The 12,574-nt window shown below is 35.6% G+C and overlaps 1 protein-coding gene across 1 annotated transcript in view; it reads left to right on the top strand.

The window, feature by feature from the left end:
• Positions 1 to 12,574, top strand: part of LOC149489683 (mediator of RNA polymerase II transcription subunit 12-like) — a 45,934-nt gene that overhangs the window by 11,571 nt on the left and 21,789 nt on the right. The window lies entirely within an intron of this gene.

Genomic DNA, 12,574 nt, shown 5'->3' with positions numbered 1-12,574 from the left:
CGCTATCGTGAACGCGGGTGTGCGCGAAGTCATTCTTGCAAACTCGCCGCGCTGCCGCTGGCCGACTCGGGACAAACATGTATGGAGTCGTCATACAGTTATAATATTGTTATACATTTATTTAATTGTTGATTCATTGGTTTTATTTTCTTGCTTATAAACAAATAATCTTCTTTTTAACAACTACTTAGACATTATTAATAATTATTATTATTTCGTAATGTTTACTTTATTACAAAATAATACAGGTTATAAATAATCTTTAAAATAACAAAAAATATTGTTACTCTGAAAAAATGAAATGGTACTCAATAACGCGGACTACTGAATTGATTTAGATAGAATTTGATGCTGACGTAGATATTACATCATGCCCAGAAATGAAAGGTACTAATTCTGAAAGAAGTTATAAACCCTAATTCTTCTCAGTCAAAGTTAAGAGTGGAAGATATCACTAATACAGTAAAACTGATGCGAAACTTTGGATGTTAATTTGTATATTTTTTTGTTAGTTGTTACTTAATCACGTCAAGACTACATTACCAATTTTGATAAAATATAGCTAATTGCCTGGATTTACACATAGGATACTTTTTATCCGAACTGAACACTTCTGTGGGATAAAACAGGATTCACGATATAACCTAATTCCACGCGGGCAAAGCCGCGGTCGGAATGATATTTTTTTAAATAAAAAAATTGTTTAAAAAAAAACACAAAATATATTGACGCATGTATTTATTTTTTGCACTCTATTATAATAATTCTAATTATTCATTACAAATAATCAAAATAAAATAGCCAGAACAAAGTTAGGCCCTGGTAGGGTAGGTAGGCAGGTACAACAATGTGAGACGAACACTGGCTTATTTATACCAATAATAATGTATTATAAACATTAAATTAAGTTTACTTTCTAACAACAAAAATACATAATATTAGCTAATGTGAAAACGAATCAACCAATCATCCCACAACAATGAAATGTGCACACAAATATTCATCCAAATCGGTTCATGTGATTAGGAGGAGTGACTGCAGCGCCATCTTCCGGGCCCAATTGTGTTTCCAGATCACCCAGGAACTCAATTTAATATACTTACACAAAATTTTTCGAAATGAAAACTCACATTACTATGTAAATATGAATATAAACCTGTTTTAGTACTAAGCAATTTCCCGCACAGGTGTAGTAAGTATAAATGAAATAAATATCAACATCAAATTCTTTATACAACATACTCATCTACCACCTACTAAGAAATGTAATTCTTGAAATTTTTTCGTATTTTTTTTAAATATAATACTACTCCAATGAGCTCCTGTTCCATATTACGTCCGCCATACTTCCACTAAGTTCACCATGATTTTTTATTTCTTTGCACTTTGTTGCTTTTTGTTAAAAATGGAATCATGCGATAAAACCAGTAGAGCGTTGATAACATACATTTTTGACTGAATAAAGGTACTTACGAAGGAGTGGGTTCACATTGTGAACAATCAGTGGGTTTATTTTCCTTCTGGATTCCGGATTTCTGAAAAGATTATCTATGATATAAATGAAAAAACCTTACACATTCGTTATGTACTTAAAACAGGGGTACATATCAAACATCGTCTATAATACAATTATCATCAAATTTAAAATAAAACCAACTTACTTCATTAATTTGTTCCAATTGTAAGCATTCTTTTTCCTCCAACCTTTATGTTTCTTCTTCTTATTTTCTTTATTGTCCCCATTTGTCTTATCGTGTTGTCACCCTTTGTTACGATTGCGCGAGCGACACAAGTTCCCCGTGTGACGGCCGTAGCGGGAATGACTCGTGCAGCGATCGGGGTAGGAAGGTACAGGGCGGCTCTCGCTATATTGGCTGGTCGCGCGCTAATTTCAAGTATTTCTTGTTTATTTCAAAACCATCGCATATTTCAAAATTCTAAATCGGTAGACGTATAGGTTGTATATTTTATAGTTAATATCCAAAAAGTCGTAACTTTACGTTTGTTATTTTGAAGATGCCAGAGATTAAAAAAAAATAACAATGAGAACTTTGTATTTTTTTTCTATCGAGAAAATATCATGGAATCATGTTTCTAAAACGGTAGACGTATTGAGTTACTATTGAACTTTCTTGTCAAGAATTTTCATCACGACAACTTTAATAATATAAAAATTACGAAGGTTTAAAAAGGGCCGTAAATGTTAGAAAAATTAATTCATCACCTTAATATTAGAAAATTGTCATCAAAGTTAAAAAGTGTTAATATTTTTCTTATTTGTACTGAACATGTAACTCTGTCCATTTTACTGTATGCATAGTTGTTATCATTAAAAATGTCCTTCAATTATATTTCTATTTATTTGGATCAAATTAGACAGAGAGAGATAATAATAGAAATTTTCAATAAATTTATACGCCTATCGTCATTTGACACATTTGTTATGTCCACGTTGCTTCTTGCAATTATCAATCACGCTACAAAATGTCTCAGTTTTCTTTCAACTAGTATCTCGAGTCAGTCGAGTAGGTACATGTAGCCGCGCGCGTCGCACGAACGCATGACAAATGGTTGACGCGACGTTGCCGCTCCGCACACATATTCGTTTTACGTCATGGGCGTAGCCACGGGGTGCAGGGTAGGGCCCTTGCCCCACCCAGGCTTTGACCTGGAAGGTACAGTCGGCCAAGAAAGTGGTGTACCACCCTAAGTTTGAATATCGCTTGCAGATTCATAGGTGATAAAGATTAGTTTCGCTTGCAGATCGATCTGACAACTTCTATTGCTGGCTTTATCTGATTATTGATAACGACTATTACTGTTTGTAACATGACAGCTGTTCTTAGTTTGAACTTGATGGAACCAATGACGTCGTAAAATCAACGGCGGGGGGCTGTAGATTTTGATGACAAAATTGCATCTACAAATTCAGAATTGTAATCAACAAGTTGCATAAAATTGTAAAGGCACAAGGCGAATCCACAAACCTACAATTTCTGTAAACTTGTAATTACAATATCAATAAAAAACAAGCTAAAAATAGATTTATCCTTTTATTAAATTTCTACAATCAATTTTAAAATACTTATAACAAACAAAAACATAGCATATATAGTAATATTTAGAAGATATTGAAAATTTTAAAAAATTAGAAACGGGTGTAACCGCCGTTGGCCTCTATAACCTCTAAAAGACGAGACCTCATTGAACCAACAAGCCGTGAGCAAATATCGGTTCCCCGCATTTCCTCCCAAATATAATTACAGTGACTAATAAGAGTTTGTTTGGTTCTTTCATTTTGATGCGACCATCGTTGGACCATAAGGCCGGAAGGCCCCAAAGATTTTCTATCGGGTTGAGGTCCGGCGATCTTGAGGGCCACTGAATTACCCTTACGTCAGTGTGTGAACGAAACCAGGCTCTTACGATCCTCGCATTATGAATTGAACAATTATCTTGAACAAAATCAAATTGTGGCACTTCGTTCTCCGGGTAAACATTACGGACTGTCGGTAGCATTGCATTCTGAAGCACCTCGATATAATTTACAGCCGTCGCTCGAGGAGGTAGAGAACACAATTCTCCTACACCATCCGCACTCATCCAATCCAGCCCCAAATATTTACAGAAATTCGACCTGATTCTCTATTTGGGATTACATGATCATCTTTATACCGTGTTGAATTATATCGCCAAAGGTGAAGACGTCCATGCTGACTGGATTTAAGGTTGATGTTCCGACCGTCCCTCCATACATTTTTGATTACCTCTAAACACTTAACACAGACACTATTTCTTTAAAACTAATCATTTTATCACTTCTCTATAATGAAATGTGTGCGCGTTCGACCTTTTTAATCAATAATTTACAATATTTACTTAGAAAAACAACAGTAAAATACCGGAAAAATTTGACACTTCTACAGTAGTGTGCGTGACTTTTGCCAAGCGAAACACGACATAAAGCACGACATCTAGCGCATAGACTATATACTTATTACAGATCTAGCGCGTCAATGTCTAAACGAAAGGCGATGTTTAGACATTGACGCGCTAGATGTCGTGCATTCGCGTTCGTTATCTTATGCATAATGAGCATAATTCTAATAAATCAAAGTTCTGTGTAAAAATTGAGTAATTTCATTTCCAATCGTTCAAAGAAAATAACAATAAAATAAAATAAAACTAATGACCTTAGAAACTATGTTTTTTTTTATTTATTACTCATTATTGTTCGTCCGTCGTAGGTCTGTAAACTGTATTGTACACTGAAGGTAAATGGTACTGTAGGTACTTTAGTTCGGCGTCGTCGCTCGTCGGCTTGATATAAAATTACATTCTTGATTTCATTGACACGCGCTATGATTTGCGCGCGGAATTTCTTGTGTTGTGAATTTATTTTTGTATGCTATGCATTTTAATTGATTCAAATTGCAATGTTTCTCTAGTATGCATTTGAGACTATATTGTAAATTGTAATAATTGATCGTGGGTATAGTAATTAATTATTCTAATAACGCAATTAGTAATATATGTATTTTCGGTGGGATTCAAAACAAAAAATTGGCCCGTGATTTTTATGAAATTTCACCACATTGCAAATCACATCAATCATAGTTCATACACATGTATGACGAAAGTGATTAGTATTGTGGCTAACATTGACTCATCAGTTCATCACTGAAACCAGTGATAAATCAGTACCTATATCATATTGTGTTTGAATATTTTTAAACAATGATATAAGTATACAATTATTATAAATCGGTAAACTATCAAAGTAATCACAAACTTGCAAACATTGGTAAAATGTCCAGTAGTTTATGAGCCTATTCATTACAATTTACAATCAAACAAACAAACAAAGTTTTCCTCTTTATAATATTAGTGTAGACAAACACTATGAATACGATCACTAATGCAAATTCGGGGATTTTCTAATTATTGCTAAATAATAATTGAATTCGTTTTGAAATACTCTATAATTTTTAGTGTATAAATAGACATTTATAATGTGGTGCTCATTTTTTTTGTACTGCTAACGCTATTGTAGGTACCTATTTTCGTTGTTTTATTTCAAGTGAACACGGCCATACAATTTTGTCACGAGCCGCCTATGATTGTAGGTACTTTTGTTAGGCTCCTTCGTCGTCCGCGTCGGCTCGAAAGTTCTTGATTTCATTGTCACGCGCTATGATTTGCGCGCGGATTTTCTTGTGTTGTGAATTTATTTTTGTATTATTATTATTTTTTATTTATTTTTTTATTTTATTGATTCAAATAAAATATTTCACTAGTATGCATTTGAGACTATATTGTATTATGTATAATTTATCGTAGGTATAGTTATTCTTATAACGCAGTTATATTTTCGGTGGGACAATTTGACCCGTGATTTTTCTGAAATATCACCACGTTGCAAATCACATCAATCATACACACGTATGACGAAAGTATAGTGGCTATAATTGACTCATCAGTTCATCACTGAAACCAGTGATAAATCAGTACATATATCATATTTTATTGTGTTTGAATATTTTTTAAACAACGATATAGGTATACAATATTATTATAAATCGGTAAACTACCAAAGTACTTCCGAATTTTCAGACAGACAAACAAGTAGTTTGAACACGCAGTTTTCTTATACTAGTAGCAAAAATCAAAACCATAATATTATGTTTCCCTACTATATTTTACTAAAAGTCGAGTGCGTCGAAATCGTAAATAATAATATGTTTTTCACCTTCCTGGTTATTTTCCCATAGTAAATAGTGTTTTAGGTTTGTTGTTGTAGGTAGGAATAATAATAATTATTCTTACATGTTGGTTATGAAATGTATATTGAAATAATTTACTTTTACAAATCATTAGTGATATAAGTTTTGAGTGAAAATGCTTGGATCAGCATAATATTATATGGTACTTCAAATACATGTTTTGATAAAAAAAACAATAGTGTAATAAAATAAAACTGCGTTTTATTGTAATCAATGTTGACAATTTTAAATTCCAAAATTATTGATCAATAAAATAGTTTACACCAACAAATATAACTTTTATTTTTATAACAATCGTTCATAATATAAACCGTAGCAGGTGGCGTTTTGAAGTTCTGTCTACTCATACAGAAAAATGGAAAACTTGTTTTTTTTGTAAACAATTTATTACTCATGTTGTTTGGCAACTCGAAGCGTGGTCGTCCGTCGTAGGTACTTTTGTTCGGCGTCGCGTCGTCGTCCGCGTCGGCTTGATATAAAACATTCTTGATTTCATTGACACGCGCTATGATTTGCGCGCGGAATTTCTTGTGTTGTGAATTTATTTTTGTATGCTATGCATTTTAATTGAATCAAATTGCAATATTTCTCTAGTATGCATTTGAGACTATATTGTAATAATTGATCGTGGGTAGGTATAGTAATTAATTATTCTAATAACGCAATTATATTTTCGGTGGGATTCAAAACAAAAAATTGGCCCGTGATTTTTATGAAATTTCACCACATTGCAAATTATATATTATACAATTACAATTACAATTATTATAAATCGGTAAACTATCAAAGTAATTACAAACTTGCAAAATATGCTTTTCCGAATTTTCAGACAGACACACAATTTTATTAGTTTGTTTTAGCAAAGTAGGTACCTATACCTATACGCTTACGTCGCGCGTCGCGTCGTCGAAAACGGTGCGCCCAGAAACAAACATACCTAATTCAGTTACAATCCTTTTTTTGTTCCGTAATTTATTGTATTTATTCTAATACGATTTTTTTTATTCGTCGGCCAGTTCTACTAGGTATAAAAAGATAAAATTGAAATATAATTATTGTAGCGACAGCCATATTATGTTACTATGTTTTCGTAAATATGTTTTTCACCTTCCTGGTTATTTTCACATAATCTTATTATATATATATAAAGCTACACTACCACTCACTGACTGACATCGGTTTTCTCGGAAACTATGCGGAAAGTGGGGGGGATAACGACGTGATCGTGTAGAGGTGCGCCGAGCGACCAGAGGAAAAATATAGCGATCTCGATCATCTTCGAAAACCGAGTGGACCCCTGGAGGTGCGCAAAAACGGTGATACCTGGAGGGGGGGTGTCTGAACAAAAAATGCTCGGAACTGGTGGCGATTACCAGGGGAGGTGGAAAAATGGGGATTTTCGCGAAAACAAGATGGCCGCCGTACTTTGCCAAAATCGCCGTTTATGAATCCTTACGTCTCAAATTTGGCACACGTGCTCTGTTCGAGCCGGCGAATCGATCGGTGCCCCGTTCGAGTGGCTCCGGGCCCCGGTTTCCAACTTTCATACATTGGAAAATCCAACGGCCCGCGGAAACGGTGCGAGTTGGGTGGGGGGTCCCGGAACTAAAAATGATCACCACCCTGGGACGCTACCAGGGAGCCATAGTGGGTCGCTCGATTTTGGAATTTTTCCATTTTTGGCGCAAACATAAAAACGTAAATTTAGACGAGGTGGCGCAACGGAGAAATACACCAATGATGCATTCGTACTCGCCCAGCTCCCAGGATATCCAGAAAAATACGAAATCTTAAACTTTCCCTCATCTCTCGAAGACGGTCAACGGCCCGCGCAAACGGTAGCAGCTACATCTGGGGTGCTCGAACTAAACTTGGAGTAGACCTCGAGCAATTACCACAGAGTGCGAAAAAAATTCAAAATGGCGGAAAAAATGGCCGCCGCCATACAAATTCTAAAATGGCCATCGCTGGTCCGATCGCGCTGACACTTGGCACAGGGGCTTTAATCGAGCCGCACATTGAGGTGGCATACTCATAATCGAGTTTCCATCGCTGGTTTCCGAGTTTCATACAACGCAAAATTCGACGGCTCTCCGAAACGGCGCGAGATAGGTGGGGGGTGTAGAACTAAAAAATAATCAGGAAGATGGGGCGCTACCAGGGCAATCGATAAATTTCAAATTGGACGCAATTTTTTTTTCAAAAATGGCCAATTTTTCAAAGCAAGATGGTGGCGCCGATTACTTTACGATCGGTCTGAAAATTGACTTTTGTGCTCTAATCGGCCAGATTTACAATACTGCATACTCAGAATTTCTCTCCGACCCTCGGTTTCCATTTTCCATACATCACGAAATTCAACGGCTCTCGGAACTGGTGGCAGGTAGGTCGGGGTCGCCGAAGCAAAAAATGCTTCAAAACCTGGTCCGCTTCCAGGCATATAAAAATTTTTGGTAAAAAGCGAAATTTTTTTTTTTCGAAAATTTTGTATGGAAATTTCCATAGTAGGAAGGGTAATTGAATAGCAACGGCAAAAGACGGCGCCGCGGGCTGCTTGCTGCCCGCGCACCGCACAACCTCGAAGGTCGACAGCCTCCCGCAGTAGAAAATATTTATTAACTTTTGAACTATCACACGAGCCAAGCGAGCGAAGCGAGCGAATCACGGCAGCGGCTGGCGTAAATATTCAAATAGGTAGCGAGGAGCGAAGCGACGAGCGAGTTAGGTTAACTTTTGAACTACCGCACTAGCCAAGCGAGCGAAGCGAGCAAGTCACGTCAGCGGCCGGCGTAAATACTCAAAGAAGTAGCGAGGAGCGAAGCGACGAGCAAATTAGGTTACTTTTGAACTACCGCACTAGCCAAGCGAGCGAAGCGAGCAAGTCACGTCAGCGGCCTGCGTAAATATTCAAAGAAGTAGCGAGGAGCGAAGCGACGAGCGAGTTAGGTTAACTTTTGAACTACCGCACTAGCCAAGCGAGCGAAGCGAGCAAGTCACGTCAGTGGCCTGCGTAAATATTCAAAGAAGTAGCGAGGAGCGAAGCGACGAGCGAGTTAGGTTACTTTTGAACTACCGCACTAGCCAAGCGAGCGAAGCGAGCAAGTCACGTCAGCGGCCGGCGTAAATATTCAAATAGGTAGCGAGGAGCGAAGCGACGAGCGTGTTAAGTAAACTCTTGAACAGAAGCGACTTTAGGGCGATTCCCACTCAAACAAAAAAACTACGTAGGTTAAAAACTATTAAAACTACGTTAAAAAAACCGACTTCAAAAACGGAAAAGTAGGTTCTTATTTTTAGTGCCGAAAGCATAATGAATTTGATTTTAAACGAAGCTACTAAAAAGACTGAAGTTTTCAATAAGTTATAAGTAATAATGTATACATCTTCACACATTTATTGAGTTAATGAGCCAATCGTTCACGCTTTATAAGCGTAGGACTTACACCAAGAGTAGTGTAGTTTTTGTATCGAAAATAGCCAATTTTTTGTATTGCGAATAATGTAATTGAATTGCAAGTAGGTAGTTCTTGTATCGAAATAATCGCAGTTCTTGTATCAAAAAATAGCGTAGTTTAATAAGTGCTTAGTGCTTGGCACCGACTTCAAATGTATATAGTGAATAACACAACTAAATAATAAGTATGTAGTAATTAATTATTTTTTTACTTTTCCGTTTTTAAAGTCGGTTTTTTTAAAGTACATAGTTATTTTTATAGTGTAACGATATCTTATTCGATATACCCTTTGACTGTAGTCCTATGGCTTTCACTTAGATATTTTAAGTGCCGAAAGCATAATGAATTTGATTTTAAACGACGCAAAAAGACTTGAAGTTTTCAATATGTTTTATACATCTTCACACATTTATTGTCTTGAACAGTTTATTATGAAAAGTCACCGCTATTGATTAGACACATCAAATAAATGAAATTCGGGATCACGTTTCAAAAATTTAACCAATATTTGAATAATAAGTAATTTATAAGCAGTTTCGACTCACTGTAGAATCGCTGTTAGCAGATGTAACAAATGGACAGGAAATTCGAATGCATTTTCAAATGACTGAAGATTTCTGCCCTGGGATGAGCCGCGAGCTGCTTGCAGCTCGCGCACCACGCACCCTCGAAGGTGGACAGCCCCCCGGAATAGAAAATATTTGAATGGGAAATTTATAAGCACTTCCGATTTACTGTGGAATCGCTGTTAGCAGATAATAACAAATTGACGGGGAATTTTAATGCATTTTCAAATGACTGAAGATTTCTGCCCTGGGATGCTTCCGCACCACGCTCCCTCGAAGGTGGACAGCCTCCCGGAGTGGAAAATACTTGAATGGGGAATTTATAAGCATTACCGACTGACTGTAGATTCGCTGTTAGCAGATGTAACAAATGGACAGAAAATTCGAATGCATTTTCAAATGACTGCCCTATTGCTTCAACCCAGGGGCAAAAGGGGCTCGCGGGCTGCTTGCAGCCCGCGCACAACGCACCAGCTAGTCTTATATATAAAAATGAATCGCAAAATGTGTTGGTAAGCGCATAACTCGAGAACGGCTGAACCGATTTCGATCATTCTTTTTTTATTATATTCCTTGAAGTACGAGGATGGTTTTTATGTAGAGAAAACGTAAATATTATGTACCACGGGCGAAGCCGGGGCGGACCGCTAGTCTTCTTATATATAAAAATGAATCGCAAAATGTGTTGGTAAGCGCATAACTCGAGAACGGCTGAACCGATTTCGATCATTCTTTTTTTATTATATTCCTTGAAGTACGAGGATGGTTTTTATGTAGAGAAAACGTAAATATTATGTACCACGGGCGAAGCCGGGGCGGACCGCTAGTATATATATATATATAAATGAATCGCAAAATGTGTTGGTAAGCGCATAACTCGAGAACGGCTGAACCGATTTCGATAATTCTTTTTTTATTATATTCCTTGAAGTACGAGGATGGTTCTTATGTAGAGAAAACGTAAACATGTACCACGGGCGAAGCCGGGGCGGACCGCTAGTCTTCTTATATATAAAAATGAATCGCAAAATGTGTTGGTAAGCGCATAACTCGAGAACGGCTGAACCGATTTCGATAATTCTTTTTTTATTATATCCCTTGAAGTACGAGGATGGTTCTTATAGCTAGAGAGCTAGTTAGTTTAGTTTTAGTGCAGTGGCAGTGTAAATGTTGTTGTTGAGGTTATGTAAATTTAACACTTTAGTTAACTACCAAGATATAAAGAAATGAGGATAGGACACAATAACTATTGGTTGAGGTATTTATAAACTCATAATATACTTTTAAAAAAATCACGTTTTAATAAATTTCTAGAATTAAATTAGAACAGCTGATTCAAAATAGCCTAAAAAATCTTAATAATAATAATTACGCTTCACAGCAAGAAGAAATGTACCATATGTACCCGCACAAAGTCGATATTGTGTTGCCTACCGTTCGACTCAATGGCTAGGGTTGTAACTACCTTTAATAATTATTACCAAACTAATAAACCGAGTGATGCGAAATAACCATAATTCTTTTAGAGTTTGATAAAATGATCAGGCAGGTATTTTCTTTAATCCTCTGAATTCTCGGTTACTAAATTGTATCGTTGAAATTATTCTTAATCGCGTAAATTTAATAAATAATCATATGGAAAACACTTTTCATTTGTTTTTTTACTTTCACGCCCAACTACTATACAATAATTACGTTGTTTCGGTATTTTGACGAGAAAACGCAGGAAACATCCGTTGTATCATTTTAGATAGATTGTATATTTTGTATCTGTAGAATTGAAATCAAAGCTATGTATATGTTGTCTCCATTCTTTTCTTATCGGATTGTTGATCCCAATGCGAATGCGTCACTTAAATTTTATAAAAGACAATTAAGAACATCAAAAATAAAGTGATACGTAAATATTTCACAGTGCAATATATTATATAATTAATAATAATTATATATTTATGAAAAAATAATTACATCAGATTTAATAATAGCAATTGTTTTGAATGTACATAATATGAATAAATGATTACATCATAATAGTAATAATTACAATTGTTTTATTTCCCATTTGTTGCAACCCTAGCATATCTTCATGTAGCAGCAGAAGTACCTACACTGGCGGCGCGGCGGCATCGTGCGACATCAAAGGCATTGCCTTACTAGGTAAGTTTATAATGACTCATTTCTTTTATTATATAATTTACGTTTTACTTTTACAGAATCCGATTCAATGGATTATGAAGACGAGTCACACAACGCCATACGATAGTGATGATGAATGAACATTTCAATAAATGCATGCGTGTTTTTTTATGTTGTTTTGTAATTGTTAATTGTTTCTTAAATAAAGAAATAAACTAAATATTTAAATGATGATTTGTTATTTGCAACACAACTTTATATTTGAGATTCTTTACAAATGTATATTTAGTTTTGTATCATCAAATTTATAAATTTTATTCCATAGTTTTCAAAATTAAATGTAAATGACCATAAAAACATTAATAAAGTAAATCATTGATGTAAGGTCAGGGAACGTAATACATATATACATCTGACCATGTAGAAGCTAAGTCTTGTTGACTGCTGAAGTCTGTAAAGTTTTGTTGTCTGCTGAAGTCTGTACGCAATGAAAATGTCTGCCGTTTCGAAAATAAGTTTTTAAGACCCTAATAAATAAAATATATGTATATATAATGGCAGATCTGGTCAAATACTTTCAAAATTGTATTTTTTTCAGCACTTTCATAAGTGTCTGCCAGAATGTTATCCGCGT

This window comes from Colias philodice, chromosome 3, assembly GCF_061535455.1.
Source record: "Colias philodice isolate Cphi_HAF_F1 chromosome 3, ilColPhil1 Martin Lab GWU primary, whole genome shotgun sequence".
Classification (NCBI taxonomy): Eukaryota; Metazoa; Arthropoda; class Insecta; order Lepidoptera; family Pieridae; genus Colias; species Colias philodice.
The sequence above is the reverse complement of the archived record's forward strand: the minus strand, read 5'-3'. Positions and strand labels throughout refer to the sequence as shown.